The sequence below is a fragment of the Scyliorhinus torazame genome, chromosome 8 (assembly GCF_047496885.1).
Source record: "Scyliorhinus torazame isolate Kashiwa2021f chromosome 8, sScyTor2.1, whole genome shotgun sequence".
Classification (NCBI taxonomy): Eukaryota; Metazoa; Chordata; class Chondrichthyes; order Carcharhiniformes; family Scyliorhinidae; genus Scyliorhinus; species Scyliorhinus torazame.
In genome coordinates, this window is record NC_092714.1 from 147,784,352 (window position 1) to 147,804,559 (window position 20,208).

The window sequence follows — 20,208 nt, forward strand, 5'->3', positions numbered from 1 at the left end:
CGAAAATCGGCTGCCTTGCGCAGACCCGTGACATTCTCCGACGGCAGCGGCGACATTAACGCCCCGCCGACTTTTCTCCCTTCGGAGACTTCGGCAACCGGCGGGGGCGGGATTCACGGCGGCCAACGGCCATTCTCCGACCCTCTGGGGGGTCGGAGAATGACGCCCCAGGTCTGGGGTGCCCTGCCCATGTGTGGTGGGGTGCGAGGAGGGGGGTGCTTGAGGACCCAACAAAGGGTGACTTGGACACTGGGGGGGGGGGGGGGGGCGCGAGTTGGGGGGGTTGAGAGATATGGATGCTTGCCAGAGCTCCTCAGTGCAGGAAATTATGCTGAATGTGGCCTCAGGGGGGTACTTCCCGCTAAAAATAAAGAGTACCGATAGATAGCGCTACAAGCGTCAGGAACGAGCCCACTAATGCCGCTCAGAATGGACTCAATTTTGTTTTCGTTAGATCACCCCCTTGGACTATATATAGCCTCCTCCTGAGGACCCCAGCATCGCAGGTGCCAGTATTCAGCCAATTCAATTCACTCCACATGATATCAAGTAACATCAGAAGGAATTGGAGACTCCAAAGACTATAGGCCCTCACAACATTTCAGCAATAGGACTGAAGGTTTGTGCTCCAGAACTTACCATACACCTAGCCAAGCTGTTCCAGAATAGTTACAACACTGGCAATGTGGAAAATTGACTGATTACTGCTTCATCAATCTGCTCTCGATTATCAGCAAAGTGGTGGAAGGTGTCATCGACAGTGCTACCAAACAGCACTTACTCAGCAATAACCTGCTCACTGACACTTGGTTTGGGTTACCCCAGGGCCACCCAGCTCCTGACCTCATTCCAGCCTTGGTTCAAACATGGATAAAAGAGCTGTATGCCAGAGGTGAGTTGAGAGTGACTGTTCTTGACATCAAGGCAGTGTTTGACCAAGTATAACATCAAGGAGCCCGAGCTAAACTGGAGTCAATGTGAATCAGGGGGAAAACTTTCCACTGGTTGGAATCATACCTGGCACAAAGGAAGATGGTTGTTGGAGGTAAATCATCTCCGTTCTTGGACATCGCTGCAGGATCAGCTCAGGGGAGTGTCCAAGGCCGAACCATCTTTAGCTGCTTCATCAATGACTTTCCTTCCATAATAAAGTCTGAAATGGGAACGTTCACTGATGATTGCACAATGTTTAGTACCATTCACAACTCCTCAGAGGCTGAAACAATCAGTTTAGGATGCAATAGCTGGGGCCTTAACAGATCTCTTTACAACATCCTTGAGCACGGGTGAGGTCCTGGAGAACTGGAGAATTGCTAATGTTGTCCCTTTATTTAAGAAGGGACAACATTAATCCAGGGAATTATAGACCTGTGAGCTTTACGTCAGTGGTAGGCAAACTGTTGGCGAAGATACTGAGGGATAGGATCTATTCACATTTGGAAGAAAATAGACTTATCAGTGATAGGCAGCATGGTTTTGTGCAGGGAAGGTCATGTCTTACAAACCTAATAGAATTCTTTGAGGAAGTGACAAAGTTAATTGATGAGGGAAGGGCTGTAGATGTCATATACATGGACTTCAGTAAGGCGTTTGATAAAGTTTCCCACGGCAGGCTGATGGAAAAAGTGAAGTCGCATGGGGTTCAGGGTGTACTAGCCAGATGGATAAAGAACTGGCTGGGCAACAGGAGACAGAGAGTAGTAGTGGAAGGGAGTGTCTCAAAATGGAGAAAGGTGACTAGTGGTGTTCCACAGGGATCCGTGCTCGGCCCACTGTTGTTTGTGATATACATAAATGATCTGGATGAAGGTATAGGTGGTCTGATTAGCAAGTTTGCAGATGATACTAAGATTGGTGGAGTTGCAGATAGCGAGGAGGACTGTCAGAGAATACAGCAAAATATAGATAGATTGGAGAGTTGGGCAGAGAAATGGCAGATGGAGTTCAATCCAGGCAAATGCAAGGTGATGCATTTTGGAAAATCCAATTCAAGAGCGGACTATACGGTCAATGGAAGAGTCCTGGGGAAAATTGATGTACAGAGAGATCTGGGAGTTCAGGTCCATTGTACCCTGAAGGTGGCAACGCAGGTCGATAGAGTGGTCAAGAAGGCATACAACATGCATGCCTTCATCAGACAGGGTATTGAGTGCAAGAGTCGGCAGGTCATGTTACAGTTGTATAGGACTTTGGTTAGGCCACATTTGGAATACTGCGCGCAGTTCTGGTCACCACATTACCAGAAGGATGTGGATGCTTTCGAGAGGGTGTTTTCACCAGGATGTTGCCTGGTATGGACGGTGCTAGCTATGAAGAAAGGTTGAGTAGATTAGGATTGTTTTTGTGGAAAGACGGAGGTTGAGGGGGGACCTGATTGAGGTCTACAGAATTATGAGAGGTATGGACAGGGTGGATAGCAAAAAGCTTTTTCCAAGAGTGGGGGTGTCAATTACAAGGGGTCACGATTTCAAGGTGAGAGGGGGAAAGTTTAAGGGAAATGTGCGTGGAAAGTTTTTTACGCAGAAGGGGGTGGGTGCCTGGAACACTTTGCCAATGGAGGTGGTAGAGGCGGGCACTATAGCATCATTTAAGTTGCATCTAGACAGATATATGAACGGGCAGGGAACAGAGGGAAGTAGTTCCTTGGAAAATAGGTGACAGGTTTAGATAAAGGATCTGGATCAGTGCAGGCTGGGAGGGCTGAAAGGCCTGTTCCTGTGCTGTAACTTTCTTTGTTCTATGCCCATATGCAACAAAACCAGGACAACATTCAGGGCAGGTTTAGCACAGGGCTAAATCACTGGCTTTGAAAGCAGACCAAGGCAGGCCAGCAGCACGGTTCAATTCCCGTGCCAGCCTCCCCGAACAGGTGCCGGAATGTGGCGACTAGGGGCTTTTCACAGTAACTTCAGCCTACTCGTGACAATAAGCGATTTTCAGGAGTGGCTGAAAAGTGGCAAGCAACATTTGTGCCATACACCATCCAGGACAAAGCAGCTTGCTTGATTGGCACCTGGTCCAACACCGTAAACATTCATTCCCTCCACCAGCAACCGTGTGCACCATCTACAAGATGCACTGCAGCAACTTACTCAGGCTTCTTTGGCAGCACGTTCCAAACCCACGACCACTGCCATCTAGAACGATACGAGCACCTGGAAGTTCGCCTCTAAGTCACTCACCATCCTGACTTGGAAAAATATCACCGTCCCTTCACTGTCACTGGGCAAAATCCTGAAACTCCCTCCCTAACAGCACATGGACCTACACCTCATGGACCGCAGCGTTTCAAGAAGGCAGCTCATGAACACCTTCCCAAATGTAATTAAGGATGAGCAATAAATGCTGCCCTAGCCAGCGACACCCACATCCTGCGAAATCATTTTAAAATGTCGATTTTTTAAGCAGTTTTTTGAGCACGGTTTTTTGAAAGGTCCAATATCAAAAACTGGTCAGAGAATTCGGAGCTCATGTGATCCAACGGAAAGTAATCAGTTAATTCCACAAATGCTTCAATGAAAGAATTAGATAACAAGTAATAGTCGAGATGTATTTTTATGCCTGGAAGGTTGCTTTCAATTGAATTCCACAGGGTTCAGTAACTTGGTTCTGTCTGGTATCTATCAGTGATTTAGATTGAAATGCAGGGAGCATGATGCAAATGATACAATTATAGACTATGTGGATGATGGTAAGGAAGAAAGCTGTAAACTGCAGGAAGATATCAATGGACTGGTCAGATAAGGTGGCAAATGGAATTCAAATGGAGATCTATGAGGAATGCATTTTGGAGACGGCCATTGAATTCAGCAAACTGTTGGATTGCTCAAAGCTGATCATAGATAAACCTGTCGCAGCAGCTTGCAGATGAGACTTCAGTACGCAAACAGATGGACATTGCCAAAGTGCTGGGCCTGGCCAGACAATGGCAGGCAATTGATTGGGAGGCAACGATTAATTGTGCCGCTATGGTCTTGAGGAGCCTACATGCTGGCTCTTGAAAAGCAAGAAACTGCTGAGATGGCAAGACAGCAAGGTTGAAAAAGAATGATGGAATAACACAGCAAAGACTGGACACCTCACCAACAAAGGAGGGGAAAAAAATGAGAAGAAGACGTCAAGAAAGCATTGGGTCTGCAGACAAACAAGAAGTGACAGAAAGCTGGTCACGTCCTGTCACAGACCAACTCCATCGTTGGAAGAGTGACCGCAGGTGGTACTAAGTATATCCTATACATTTTGGGGAACTTGATTTAATTAGAAAAACTTGCACTGTGTTAAAAGGAACAATAAATTAGATATTGATTGAACCAATCTAATCTGTGCAGTCTATATTAGTTTAATAAGACCACAAGACATAGGAGCAGAATTAGGACATTCGGCCCATCAAGTCTGCTCCGCCATTCAATCATGGCTGATATTTTTCTCATTCACATTCTCCTGCGTTTTCCCCATAACCCCTGATCCCCTTATTAATCAAGGACCTATCTATCTGTGTTTTAAAGACACTCAGTGATTTGGCCTCCACAGCCTTCTGCGGCAAAGAGTTGCACAGATTCACCACTCTCTCGCTGAAGAAATTCCTCCTCATCTCTGTTTTAAAGGATCATCCCTTTAGTCTGAGATTGTGTCCTCTGGTTCTAGTTTTTCCTGCAAGTGGAAATATCCTCTCCATGTCCACTCTAGGCCATGCAGTGTCCTGTAAGTTTCAATAAGATCCCCCCTCATCCTTCTAAACTCCAACGAGTACAGACCCAGAGTCCTCAACCGTTCCTCATACAACAAGCTCTTCATTCTTGGGATCATTCTTGTGAACCTGCTCTGGACCTTTTCAAGACCAGCACATTCCTCCTTAGATACGGGATCCAAAACTGCTCACAACACTCCAAATGGAGTCTGACCAGAGCCTTATACAGGCTCAGAAGTACATCCCTGGTCTTGTATTCTAGCCCTCTCGACATGAATGCCAACATTGCATTGCCTTCCTACCTGCCGACTGAACCTGCACGTTAACCTTAAGAGGATCTTGAACCTGGGGCGTCATTCTCCGACCCCCTGCCGGGTCGGAGAATGGCCGTTGGCCGCCGTGAATCCCGCCCCCGCCCCCGCCGAAGTCTCCGGTACCGGAGATTGGGCGGGGGCGTGAATCGGGCCGCGCCGGTTGGCGGGACCCCCCGTTCAATTCTCCGGCCCGGATGGGCCGAAGTCCCGCCCAGAAATTGCCTGTCCCGCCGGCGTAAATCAAACCTGGTATTTACCGGCGGGACCAGGCGGCGTGGGCGGGCTCCGGGGTCCTGGGGGGGGGGGCGCGGTGCGATCTGACCCCGGGGGCTGCCCCCACAGTGGCCTGGCCCGCGATCGGGGCCCACCGATCCGTGGGAGGGCCTGTGCCGTGGGGGCACTCTTTCCCTTCCGCCTCCGCTACGGCCTCCACCATGGCGGAGGCGGAAGAGACTCTCCCCACTGCGCATGCGCGGGAAACTTTCAGCGGCCGCTGACGCTCCCGCGCATGCGTCGGGAAACTGTCAGCGGCCGCTGATGCTCCCGCGCATGCGCCGCATTTCCGCGCCAGCTGGCGGGGCAACAAACGCCATTTACGCCAGCTGGCGGGGCGGAAATCCCTCCGCCGTCGGCCTAGCCCCTCAATGTTGGGGCTAGGCCGCCAAAGATGCGGAGCATTCCGCACCTTTGGGCCGGCGCGATGCCCGTCTGATTGGCGCCGTCTTTGGCGCCAGTCGGCGGACATCGCGCCGTTGGGGGAGAATTTCGCCCAAGGTCTCTCAAGTCCCTTTGTGCTTCTGATTTCCTAAGAATTTCCCCATTTAGAAAGTAGTGTATGCCTCCATTCCTCCTTCCAAAGTGCATAACCTAGTACTTTTCCACAATGTATTCCATCTGCCACTTCTTTGCCCACTCTTCCAGCCTCCAAGTCCATCTGCAGCTGCCCTGCTTCCTAAATACTACTCATCTAACATCTCATCCAAACATCTCAGCAGTAATTCTAGTGTCCTGAACACATGAGGTATGTTAGCCTTTTTTAAGGCAGCACGGTAGCACAAGTGGATTGCACAGTGGCTTCACAGCGCCAGGTTCGATTCCCCGCTGGGTCACTGTCTGTGCAGAGTCTGCACATTCACCCCGTGTCTGTGTGGGTTTCCTACAGGTTCTCCGGTTTCCTCCCACAGTCCAAAGATGTGCAGGTTAGGTGGATTGGCCATGATAAATTGCCCTTAGTGACCAAAAAGGATAGGAGGGGTTATTGGGTTACGGGGATAGGGTGGAAGTGAAGGCTTAAGTGGGTGGTTGCATACACGATGGGCCGAGTGGCCTCCTTCTGCACTGTGTGTTCTATGTTCTATGTTAATAACCTCATGAGACCCACGGGGACACATCGATCGATCTCCCCATGAGACTTATAGGATATGAGCTCCTCCGGTACTGGGAGGATGCCCGTCCAGCTAGGGCTCGTAGATTCACCCTATAAAAGCTGGCCTGACTGAGACCGGCATTTCTGGTAGTCCTGATTGGGACCTGTAACCTATAAGCTGCGTTGTGGCCTTTACGTTTATGTTTACAAATTAAATGTTATTTAACTCATCTTCTTGGGCCTTCTGAGCTTTTATACCTTCAATCTGGAGAAGGCAAAGAAGGTAAAGAAACACAGAGAAAAGGGTAGGATACTTAGAAGGGTAGAGTAAGAGAGGGAATGAGACTGTGTGTCCATCGATCCATATGGTTTTCTGGACAGTAGATAGGAAGGCATAATTGATACTTGGCAGGACCTGGACGCAGAATAGAGCAACTGGCCCAACAATGGTGCGTGCCAGGAACTGCGGAAGCTCCCACCCGCTGCTCCTCTTCAAACCTGGAATGGCCAGGACGGCCTTGGGTAAGGCTTTACACCAACTTTGTTGGCCCTTTTCAAGGCTCTATGTTTCTAATCATAATCGATGCACAAATGGCTGGAGGTCCACAGGATGTCGTCCACAACTTTGAGCATGACGATCAAGAAACTAAGGCTCTCGTTTAGCACGCAAGGTTTTACAGAAGTGTTAGTCACTGACAGTGGCATGCCATTTACTAGTGAAGAGTTCGGAGGGTTTATGAAGACTAATGGGGTGTGGCACCACACAGCCCCGTATCACCCAGTTTAAAATGGACTAGCCGAAAGAGCAGTGCAAACATTCAAGACAGGTTTAAATGAGCAGTCCTTGGGCTCCCTCGACACGAGCCTGGGTAGGTACCCATTTTATTAGCACTCCACATGCCACGACTGGTGTAGCGTGGGCAGAATATTTGATGAGCCACAGACTTCGGACCCGCCTCAACCTTGCTTTTCCAGATATTGGCGGGAAAATACACCACGGTCAAGAGCAACAAGGGTGTTACCAAGACAGGCATGAACAGACCAGGCAGTTCATACCTAGTGATGCAGTCTATGTTAGGAACTTCAGCGATGGCACCAAGTGGGTTCCAGGCATGATAGTTCAACAGACAGGACTCATATCATACCAGGTTTGGGTACAAGACCACAAAATGAAGAGGCATCTAGATCATCTCCGCAGCAGAAGGTCAATTGTCAAAACTCATCCGGAGGAGCCAACTTTGATCCAGAAAGTCAAGGAAGGATGTGATTACACTCTCTTCAAAGACACTCTGAAGTTCTCCTTGAGGCGAAGGACCATCCACATTAATAACTGGGAGGAGCTAGCTGCCAATCATTTGAAAAGGTGACAGCATGTCAATCAAGCTGCCCCAGGCTTTGACTCCAAATGTCTGACAGGTGAGGCGGAGCAGCAGCAGGGAAGGAAAGTAAAGGAAGCAATTCCTGTCCTCCGGATCCCACTCCGTCACGGGGCATCCTGTCCAATGTGCTCAAAGCTCTCTGGGTTGAGAAACGTACTGTTCAGTCGCATGAAGATTCGTGACAGATGATTGCACCAGAGAGGGTTCAGAGGAGGAGATTTACGAAGATGTTAATGGGAAAGGAGGATTTTAACAAAGAGAAAAGAATAGGTAGGTTGGGGTTGTTTTCTTGGAACAGAAGAGGCTGAGGAAAGACTTATCTTGGGAATTTAAAATTATGTGGGGCCTACATAGAATGTATAGGAAGAAACTATTTCCTTTAGCAATGAGGTCAGTGGCTAAGGGATATAGAATTAACATAATTGTCAGAAGATTTGGACGGGAGTTGAGGAACTATTTTCTCCCAGAGGCTGGTAAGAGTGCATAATTAACTATGTGGAAGGGTGGTACGGGCAGAAATCCCAGCCCCATTTAAACATGGTAAGCATCTGAATTATCATAACCTACAGGGCAATGGAACAAGAGCCGGCAAATAGAATCAGACTGGATCGTTCTTTTTCAACCAGTGCAGCCACAATGGGCTGAATGACCTCCGTCTGTACTGTAAACTTTCTTTGTTCCTCAGAGCAAAATCCTGAAGAGGCAATGAGGGTCTCGGCCGGTGGTTACAGTGCCAGTGAGAGTTCCACGCAATTTTGTTTTGGGAAGCCCCTTTTCCACTTGTGCCAATTAGCATTTGACTGGCCAATGATGGGCCTACTCCTAGGATCAACGACCCCAGGCCACCCAGTGCGGAGAGGGGCAGGGAAGAAACTCCTCATCAACCTGCTCCTGGGCCTGGCGAAACTTGCCATTAACAGGTCCAGGCAACGGGCAACGGAGGGGGTCATCCAGCCTGATTGTCTGCTCCTCTTCCACGGCCTCATTCATGGCCAGGTGTCCCTGGAAAGGGAGCATGCCGTATTCCCAGGCACCATCGAGGCCTTCCATGCCCAGTGGGCCCCATAGGGTCTGGGGTTCTAAATTGACCCTTTTAATCATCGTTTGGTTTGATGTTTTTAAGTTTCATTTTTCTTTGTTTTTAGTTCAGGGCAGTCCCCCTTTAAGGATCGGCTCCTTTTAATTTGTCCCCCAGTTTGCTGATTTAGGTTAATTAGTTTGAACTCAAAATAGTTTAAAGACTCCAGGAAGAGGAATCCTGGGCGTCATTCTCCGACCCGGCGTTGGCCGCCGTGAATCCCGCCCCCGCCGAAGTCTCCGGTACCGGAGATTGGGCGGGGGCGGGAATCGGGCCGCGCCGGTAGGCGGGACCCCCCGCTCAATTCTCCGGTCCGGATGGGCCGAAGTCCCGCCCGGAAATTGCCTGTCCCGCCGGCGTAAATTAAACCTGGTATTTACCGGCGGGACCAGGCGGCGTGGGCGGGCTCCGGGGTCCTGGGGGGGGCGCGGGGCGATCTGACCCCGGGGGGTGCCCCCACGGTGGCCTGGCCCACGATCGGGGCCCACTGATCCGCGGGCGGGCCTGTGCCGTGGGGGCACTCTTTCCCTTCCGCCTCCGCCACGGCCTCCACCATGGCGGAGGCGGAAGTGACTCTCCCCACTGCGCATGCGCCGGGAAACTGTCAGCGGCCGCTGACGCTCCCGCGCATGAGCCGCATTTCCGCGCCAGCTGGCGGGGCAACAAACGCCATTTCCGCCAGCTGGCGGGGTGGAAATCCCTCCGGCGCCGGCCTAGCCCCTCAATGTTGGGGCTCGGCCCCCAAAGATGCGGAGCATTCCGCACCTTTGGGCCGGCGCGATGCCCGTCTGATTGGCGCCGTTTTTGGCGCCAGTCGGCAGACATCGCGCCGTTGGGGGAGAATTTCGCCCCCTGTCTGCTCAGAGCGGCCAGCAACTCCTCTGGTACTCAACATTGCCACAAGAGATGTAGTGGCTATTGCTGGTACTACACGCACCTAGTTTGAGGCAGGTCAGAGGCACAGGTTAATGATAGTGGAATCGGGGGAGGCAGGGAATGGATGTTGTGTGGGAAGGGCTGAACGAGGGCAGGAAGAGCTTTCAGTGCACCCCGCCACTCCTCCGCTTCCGGATACCGGGTTGTTCAATCAGGCACTTAGTGCCTTTATGCAAGGGACCATCCCCAGGTGCCCACAAGCAAACACACCAGGGGCTGGTACCAGAAGCAATGGGCTGAGGCCATTAAGTGGTCATTAATTGCTGGAATTATTTTGGTTGGAGGCAGGAAGGTGGTGGTTGTCCCACCGCCATCCTCCTGCCTGATTAAATGCCCTTCCTGCCACCAAACAGGCCACAGGGGAGGGCATACAATTCTGCCCTATGTTTCTATGGCCATCTTTCTTGTCCTAGGAGTTACTTTGGGTATAGAGGCATTAAGCGCTGAACCTAGATATGAGACTTATCAGCAAAATGGTGGAAAGCGAAATGTTAGAAAACTTTTTTCTCACAGAAAATTACTGTCACATGGAATAGTTTACCATCAATAGATTTGGAGGCAATTGTTTGAGAGGAAAAATAAGAATGATGGGTAGCAAAGTGGGATTGGAGTAGATAACATTAGAAGAGTCAACACAAGTACAGACAAAATGGGCTGAATGGCCTCATTGTCTGCTGTAGACTTTCTGAACCAATGTTACTAAGGCTCTCAGCATCTGTCATTTCATATGCTGTGATTACCCTCGGACTGTGTCCTTCCTTAAAATAGCTCCTTTGATTCCTCTGTAAGTAAAAAGGTTTTTTTCTTTCATTCTGGGCCATTTTTAAGTTGAGATTGAGCTCAAGCTGTCTACAGAACTCGTTGATTGACCAAAGCACCCTCTTCCATTGACTTGATACCAATCACTCTCCCTTTGTAAAGTCACTGAGATTTGATTACTGCTAAAGGATTACAGACTCCGGTAAATCAATCTGAGTGCACAGAGGTTACCTGATTGTGGGAGATGCCTAACATCTCCTGTCACTGAAGGGTCAGCGATGGGTCAGTGCAGATGAGAATGATTCTGATTGTCTTTTGCTGCATGCAAGGTTATTTAAGAGTTTACCATTCGCAGTTAGTTGCTGGAAAGGGTCCAACGGTTCACTCGATGGAATTGTTTATTCACCAGCATGTCTCCTGAACAACAGCATTACATCATTCAAAAGGATTTTGCATTGGGCTAACCAAAAGATGTTATCCTACCCAGAGAACTATCCTTTGAATTAGATTTTCATTCCGTGCATTGTTTATCTATAACCTTATTCCCTGAGCTCCTGGGAAATTCTGTCGACTCTCATTTGAATGGGTTGGATTGGAATGTGAAGGGTGTCAACACTTAGCCTCAGAAATTGAGAATCCTGCCCAATGTTTTTACCGGCTCTGCGTTTTCCTGTTCTATCATTCAAGCTCTTCTCATGTTTTTCTTCCTAATATCGGTCAGCAATATCATAGAATTTACAGTGCAGAAGGAGGCCATTCGGCCCATCGAGTCTGCACCGGCTCTTGGAAAGAGCACCCTACCCAAGGTCAACACCTCCACCCTATCCCCATAACCCAGTAACCCCACCCAAAGCTAAGGGCAATTTTGGACACTAAGGGCAATTTATCATGGCCAATCCACCTAACCTGCACATCTTTGGACTGTGGGAGGAAACCGGAGCACCCGGAGGAAACCCACGCACACACGGGGAGGATGTGCAGACTCCGCACAGACAGTGACCCAAGCCAGAATCGAACCTGGGACCCTGGAGCTGTGAAGCAATTGTGCTATCCACAATGCTACCGTGCTGTGGTACCGTCAATGTGGATGAAGCCAGAAGAAGGGGCACCTGAAGATATGTGTTCCAGTATGCAGGATGTGGGAAATGTCAGTCCAGAACAGAATCCAATAAACAGGGTAGTAAGAGGTGATGAAGTCTAAGAAGCTGAGGCATATTGACTTGCGAGTCCTTCCACTGACCCTTTCACCAACAATATTTTCAACCGCATTTAAGGGAAAACTGGATTAATGAGGGTCAAATGGATCAAAGGACATGTTAATGACATGAGAAGATTATAAAATGGGAGGAGGTTCATGTGTTGCAGAGACCAGTTGGGTTGGAATGGCCAGCAGATTCTATATGCTCCGCAATATTTGAGAGTCCACAGCATTTATTCGAATTTAAGCTCAAGCAAAATACTGCAGATGCTGGAAATCTGAAATGAAAAGGGAAAATGCTGGATAAACTCCGCAGGTCTGGTAGCATCTGTGGAGGGAGAAATAGAGCGAATGTTTCAAGTCCCTTAACCCTTCTACAGAGCTGAAAAGGGATAGAACTGTGGTGAATTATGTACTTGGAGGTGTTGACTTCTTTATTTCTATGTGAATCACAAGCTGTTTCTTATGTTGACCGAATGATCACACAACCAGTATATTAGTCCAAAAGACAGATTATTAACAAACACACTTGTTTTATATGCAATGATTCATGCGGCAATGCACTGAACCAGACCTAATAACTAGATGACCTTTACTTAACTTCGGGGTGACCGGCTCTGTGCGGGAGATAAGGCCTTTATCTGTGTCCACGTGGGTCGGTTGGATGTCTTCAGGTTCATCTCGGCAGGGCTCGTCCTTCAGGTAGCGATCGTGGGTCCTTGAACTTGGCTGGTTGTTCTGCTGCAATTGGTCTCACACAGGCCGGTCCAAAAAAGGCCAATCCCTGGTGCGCAGGACTTCTTATCCTTCTTCTCTTTCACGCCCTTTTGGGAGGTCCTAACTCCAGATCCAATGGATCGATAGTTTTGATCACTCTCATTGATCCTGGCCAATTAAGGGGCATATACCTCGGTGGCTGGGCGGGTCCAAGCTATCATTGTCCCAGGCACGTAGGCCTTTCCAAATAAGGGGAAGTGGCGCCGGTTAGTCTGCTACTGCTGTGGTTCCTTGATTAGAGTTCTGTTGTCCTGTGGGAAATGATGATTGACTTTTAATGGTTGCAAGTTTCGGTCAGGTCTGGCTTCCTTGCACAATACACAGAGGCTGTGTACTTGTCTGTGTCCAAGTTGACCACAATTCCCATGGTCCTTTGCAGGTGGCCATTTTAGATGGCTGCAGAGGGAGGGGGTGGGGCAGAGTGGAAGGTCAGGGATAGGTCAGAGTTAAAGAGAGATTGACGAAGATGTCATGGACATGAAACAAAGGGGCTGTTAATGGTGCTATTAGGGACTGAAGAGTGTTGATAGTGGCAAAGGTAGGAGAGCAGAATGTGTTAATAGGATAATAGAGGTCAGTGCTTAGTGGGAGCAAAACTGGACAAGGGGCAGTAGCCACATGGGGGAGGGGGTGGCGTTGTGCTTGGACAAATCTGGGGAACCAAATAACAGAAAACAAAACAGGGAGTCAGAATGGAGGGAAAGTTTATAGTCTGAAATTGTTGAACTCGCTGTTGAGTCCAGAAAGCTGTAACGTGCGTAATCGGAAGATGAGGGGATGAATTCTCTGTCACCTCAGCTGTGTGTGTCTTGGTGGTACGTCATCGCCAGCAGCAGGATTCTCTGTTCCCACTTCTGGCCAGTGGGATTCACAGTAGCACAGTGGTTAGTACTGTTGCTTCACAGCGCCAGGGCCTCGGGTTCGATTCCCGGCTTAGGTTACTGTCTGTGCTGAAATTTAAGCTTCTCCCCGTGTCTGCATGGGTTGTCTCCGGGTGCTCCGGTTTCCTTCCACAAGTCCTGAATGACGTGCTGTTAGCTGAATTGGACATTTTGAATTCTCCCTCAGTGTACCCAAACAGGCACCGGAGTGTGGTGACTAGGGAATTTTCACAGTAACTTTATTGCAGTGTTAATGTAAGCCTACTTATGACACTAATAAAGATTATTATAGCCACCCAGGCAGCACGGTGACGTAGTGGTTAGCACAACTGCCTCATGCGCTGAGGACCCAGGTATGATCCCGGCTCTGGGTCACTGTCCGTGTGGAGTTTGCACATTCTCCCCGTGTTTGCATAGGTTTCGCCCCCACAACCCAAAAGATGTGCAGGCTAGGTGGATTGGTCACGCTAAATTGCCCCTTAATTGGAAAAAATGAATTGGGTACTCTAAATGTATTTTTAAAAATAAAAAATTATTATAGTCACCCCACCCGTGTGGGATTGCGCTGCGGGTGGAACGCAGAATCCCGCAGGCGGAGAATTCACCCCAAGGTGTTGTTCTTTCAGTTTGCGTTGGGCTTCACTGGAGCATTGCAGCAGGCTGAGGATGGTCATGTGGGCATTAGGGCATGGTGATAGGTTGAAATGGCAAGCAGCTGGAAGGTTAGGGTCATACTTGCGGACGGAGTGAATGTGTTCTGCAAAGCAGTCGCCCCGTCTGTTTTAGTCTGCCCAATGTCGAGGAGGCTGCATTGGGAGCAGCAAATGTAATAGACCAAATTAAAGGAGGTGCAGTTGAAACGCTGTGATATAACCCGCATGGTCTTACGGGGTAGGGATGATTAACTACCCCGTGGATCTTGCAGAGTATGAGCTCCCCCGATAAGGGGGCGGGGGACCCTTAAGAATACTTGGCTTCGTGTAAATAGAGTTGGACAGCAAAGCACCGCCTAGAGAAGACCCAGTAGGGAACTACTAAAGCTGTACATAATAGTGATTGTAAAATAAAGTCAGATATTATTTTGACCTATTCGGTATTGACTCTTTGTTGCCCTTACAAAGCTCTCCTTCACCTGAAAGGAAAGTTTGGGCCTTGAATAGTGAGGAAAGTGGAGGTAAAGGGGCAGGCATTACATCTTCTGGGATTGCAGGAGAAGGCGCCATGGGAAGAGGGTGACGGGTTGGTGGCGATGGAGGAGTAGACCAGGTGGTCGCATGGGGAGGGTGCCTGCAGAATGCTGACGGAGGGGGGGGGGGGGCGATGAGGGGAAGATGGTGACATCAAGGTGGAGTTGGCAAAAATGGTGGAGGATGATCCTTTGAATGAGGAGGCTGGAGGGGTTTATTAGAATTTGCTAATTTTGGTAATTATAGAATCATAGAATTTACAGTGCAGAAGGAGGCCATTCAGCCCAACGAGTCTGCACTGACCCTTGGAAACATCACCCCACTTAAGCCCACACCTCCACCCTGTTCCTGTATTGGCAGAAATACTTATGAAACATGGACGGATATGAAAAAGATACACTTCACGTACAGACGTTCAGGTATATGAACCGGCCGGTAGGGGAATTAACTCATGTGGAATTGATCTGGGGAATCTTTAGCCCACTCCTGTACTCGGACAGAAGCTCCATTGGTCGAAATGGCCATGGACATGGAAATGGGGGGGGGCTGGCAACGGAGATTACTGCCCTGTTTGGTCGGTAATGACAGTGCCTGGAACTGCATTCGGGCAGACATTAGGTGTGGATGGAATCCCATTATTCTACAAGGTCCTCAGTCTGAACCAGGCAATTATCGTTGCCTTAGGCAGGCTACCAGAAGTAGGACTAACACCAGTGTTAGAGTAGGAGGAGAGAAAATAGCAGAGAACAGGAGTAAAAGGTCATTAATCAGCCACACTTTCAGATAAAACAAATAGCATCAGGAATTTACCTGCAGGGTAGTAATTTTAAATTAGCCTTTCTTGTTCTGCCGCCCACAAACCGCTCCCCCACCCCCCGAGGCCACAGCTCGGGCTCTTGCTTCCTATAAACTCCAGTTAAACTTTCACAAGCAGGTGAAATTGTTGAATTTTGCAAAAGAAAAACCTAATTTAGTCGGAACATGTTGGCATTTGCTGAAGCAGTTCAGAAAACATTTGTTCAGTGTTTCCACATTAAGACTTCGCCTGCTCTATTCCAATGTCATTCCTTGGCTCTTTACTGGAATGTACACGAGCCTCAAGGTGATAGCTAAAGTAATATGCACACGCACCTAGACTTCAAACAAATGGCTCTGACAGTTTAATGTGTTATTGTGAGTGGGCAGCTGGAGCAGAACAAGCAGGGTAAAGGTGGCTTGTCCCATGTACAGAATTGTTATTTCCATATAAAAGAGGTGCTGCAGGCCATGAATTTACCTCAGTGGAGAGGACGTTCTTTATTTGCTGTTTAGATTAAATGAAAGAGATTCATTTAAATATCACATTTCCGGACCTCTCAATGCTCTTTACCATCAATGAAGTGCTGACAGCTTTTCATCCGCCCAGGAGAGGGCAGGTGAGGTTTTGGACACATCTGGAAAACTCCAGCAGTGCAGCATTTATTCCCTCCGTGCTACTTTGGAGTCTCCACCAGGCCTGTGGACTCAAGACCCGAGAGCAGGTCTGATATTTCTGTTTTAAGTTAAGTCATGGGGTTGCCGATCAGGCCAGCTTTTCATACCCACCCCTAATTGCCCTTGCGAAGGTGGTGATGAGCTGTATCCTAGATTTCAACCGAGTGACTTGTTAGGCCATTGAAGAGTCAACTGCATTGTTATGAGACTGGAATCACATACAAAACATACCAGGTAAGATTAACAGATTCCTTTCCCTAAAGGTCATTCATGAACCAGATGGGTTTTTACAACAATCCATTAGTTTTATGATCACAATTCTGATATTAATTTTTACTGATTTAATTAAATCTAAACTTCCCAGTCATGGGACTTGAACTTATATTTCTGGGTAATCAGTTCAGACCTCTAGAATACTAATTCAATGATGTGACCACAATAATACTGCACCCTCAACCTTCGACCATGAGCAAGTGCTATCCATTGAACCAAAGTTGTTTTGCTGAGACTATCCCTCTCGAAGGGCGGTAGCCCAGTGGTTAGCACTGCTGCCTCACAGCACCAGGGACCCGAGTTCGATTCTGGCCTTGGGTGACTGTCTGTGTGGAGTTTGCACATTCTCCCCGTGTCTGCGTGGGTTTCCCCTGAGAGCTGAGGTTTCCTCCCACAATCCAAAGATGTTCAAATTGGGTGGATTGGCCATACAAAATTGTCCCTGAGTGTCCAAAGATGTGCAGGTTAGCTTGGGTTAGGGGGATAGGGCGGGGGAGTGAGCCTAGGTGGGTTGCTCGTCCAGAGAGTCGATGGGCCAAATGGCCTCCTTCTGCACTTTAGATTGAATACATTTCCCTCATGCCGCTCCTGGCTCTTTGGTCAATTGCTTCAAAACTGTCTTCTCTGGTTACTGACTGTTTCACTAATGGAAACAGTCGGGTTTTCGATCCTGCACATTTTCCGATCCCGCCCACCATGGGAATCATCGTTAGTGGGATAGAAAATTTGACAGACCTGTTAAAGATTCATCGGCCTCGGGCAGGAATTTCAGGTCTCACGACTGGAAAATCCCACCCATTTTCTTCTCATTCACTCTAAAAGGAGGGGTGGGGGGTTCTCCAGATTGGCACTGCGAGGGTGCCAAGGGGCACTTTCAAGCAGTGGGACTTTAAAGGGGGCATGGTCATTAATTGGGGAAGGAAGGGCGGGCATGAAGTGGGGGCAAGAAGTGTGGGGCCATTAAGGGTGGGTAGGAGAGGGGTGTGAAGTGGGGGCATTTGGTGACCCCATCAGCGATGTGTCGCTTGCTTGGAAGGAGGGGTTGTGGTGCCAATGATTGAAAGTGGGGAAGGAGGGGATGGGGGACCCGATGCTGGCTAGAAAGGGACAGGGACTGAAGGGAGACCCTTTAGGAAGGCCCTGATGCAAGCAGTCCGGGGTGGGAGGGGGTGGAGTGGCTGCATTTGCACTTGGAGATGGGGGCGTCCTTATCTCTGTGAGGCCGTCCCATACATCACTTTTCCGGCAGGTTTCAGCCTGGATCCAAACAAAATGAAAATTGTTTTCCCGCCAGAAATTACACTAAGGGCGCGATCCAATGGCCACGCTGCACCTGAAAAGCAGCCGCGACAAGCATGGCCGAGGAAAGCCAGGAGACCCCGCTCCCAGGATCAACCCGGCTCGCAACATCTTGTGAGATCCAAATCAATCTCGCGAGACGTTGCAATGTAAATCCAGCCCATTGTGGGCAGGCTCACTTTTTACCAAATCTGCATATTAGAGCAAGACAGCTAACCTCTCAGGTTGGGGGCAGGGTCAAGGGAAATGCCGATTTGGGGGAACCACAGATTTGAGCCAGGGAAGTGGGATGGAAATTTTCGGAGATGGGAGGAGAAAGGAATTAGGACACAAAAAGATTTGTTTCTTGGGGGTTGGTTTGCAGGATTGAAGGAGCTGGGAGCAAAGTATGGGCTGGAGCAGGGGGAAATGTTTGGATATATGCAGGTTTGAGACTTTGCCAGAAAGGAGATGTAGAGCTTCCCGGTAGAGCCGGCCTCCACATTGCTGGAGGAGGTGCTGACGACAGGGGGACTGGAGAAGGGGGTAGTGTCGGCAGTTTACGGGGCTATTTTGGAAGAGGAGAAGGCACCACTGGATGGGATCTAGGCAAAGTGGGAAGAAGAGTTGGGAGAGGGTATGGAGGAGGGGTTCTGGTGAGGTGCTCCAGAGGGCGAACGCCTCAACCTCGTGTGCGAGGTTGGGGCTGATCAGTTGAAGGTGGTATATAGAGCACACCTCACATGAGCGAGGATGAGCCGGCTCTTTGAGGGGGTAGAAGCTTCCTGATTCCTTTTTGTTATTTGTTTATGTTTACATGCAAGCTGCTGTTTGGGGGTTTGCTGGAAGGATGGGATTGTTGTTATTGATATGGGGTGTGGTGAATGTATTGTACCAATAATCCACCATTGCATCAGTACCATGCTTTGCCTTTGTATTTGCATCTATGCCATGCTGTTGCCCTTGTGGGCTCCACCTATGGGCCATTGTATGGCATCACCCATAGGGGAACATGGGCGAAATTCTCCGACCCCCCGCCGGGTCGGAGAATCGGCGGGGGCTGGCGTGAATCCCGCCCTCGCCGGTTGCCAAAGTCTCCGGCACCGGAGATTCGGCGGGGGCGGGAATCGTGCCGCGCCGGTTGGCGGGCCCCCCCGCTCGATCCTCCGGCCCGGATGGGCCGAAGTCCCGCCGCCAAAATGCCTGTCCCACCGGCGTAAATTAAATCACCGACCTGACCGGCGGGACAAGACGGCACGGGCGGGCTCCGGGGTCCTGGGGGGGTGCGGGGCGATCTGGCCCCGGGGGGTGCCCCCACGGTGGCCTGGCCCGCGATCGGGGCCCACCGATCCGCGGGCGGGCCTGTGCCGTGGGGGCACTCTTTCCCTTCCGCCTTCGCCACGGTCTCCACCATGGCGGAGGCGGAAGAGACTCCCTCCACTGCGCATGCGTGGGAATGCTGTCAGCGGCCGCTGACGCTCCCGCGCATGCGCCGCCCGGAGATGTCATTTCTGCGCCAGCTGGCGGGGCACCAAAGGCCTTTTCCGCCAGCTGGCGAGGCGGAAATTCCTCCTGCGCGACCTAGCCCCTCAATGTTGGGGCTCGGCCCCCAAAGATGCGGAGCATTCCGCACCTTTGGGGCGGCGCGATGCCCGTCTGATTTGCGCCGTATTGGGCGCCAGTCGGCGGACATCGCGCCGTTTCCGGAGAATTTCGCCCCATGTTTGGACACGTATAGGCTCTGCCCATGGCTCCTCCCCTTGAGGGGGAGGTATAAAGAGCAGGCGACCTGTAGGCGGCGCACAGTATTGTAACAGTCGCAGGCAGGCACTGTTCTAAGTTGATTAAAGCCACGGTTTACTTTTACTCTTGTCTCGAGTGAATTGATGGTCGCATCAATTTAATCAACTTTAACGCAACTATTGAATCGGCCCTCAAACCTGACCGACTGGAACTCGGTCCGCAGGCCGCGGAGGCAAAATAAATATTTTCGCACTGGCTTCGATGCTTCAAGGCCTATCTCGCAGCCTCCTCCACATCTTCCGTCACTTACGAACAGAAGCTGAGCCTCCTCCATGCATGGGTGAGCCATCGATGAGGCCTCCTCCTAAGAAGGAGCAGCACAGTAGCATTGTGGATAGCACAATTGCTTCACAGCTCCAGGGTTCCAGGTTCGATTCCAGCTTGGGTCACTGTCTGTGCGGAGTCTGCATATCCTCCCCGTGTCTGCGTGGGTTTCCTCCGGGTGCTCCGGTTTCCTCCCACAGTCCAAAGATGTGCAGGTTAGGTGGATTGGCCATGCTAAATTGCCCTTAGTGTCCAAAATTGCCCTTAGTGTTGGGTGGGGTTGCTGGGTTATGGGGATAGAGTGGAGGTGTGGACCTTGGGTAGGATGCTCTTTCCAAGAGCCGGTGCAGGCTCGATGGGCCGAATGGCCTCCTTCTGCACTGTAATTTCTATGATAATCTATGATAATCCTACGCAGAGGCCCTCGCGATGCTCGAACGCTCTCTATGTACGGCCCGTGAACGAGGTCTATGCGCGGCACATCCTCACCACTCGCCGCCAGCGTCCCGGGGAGTCGCTAGATGACTACCTACCCGACCTCAAAGCCCTCGCACA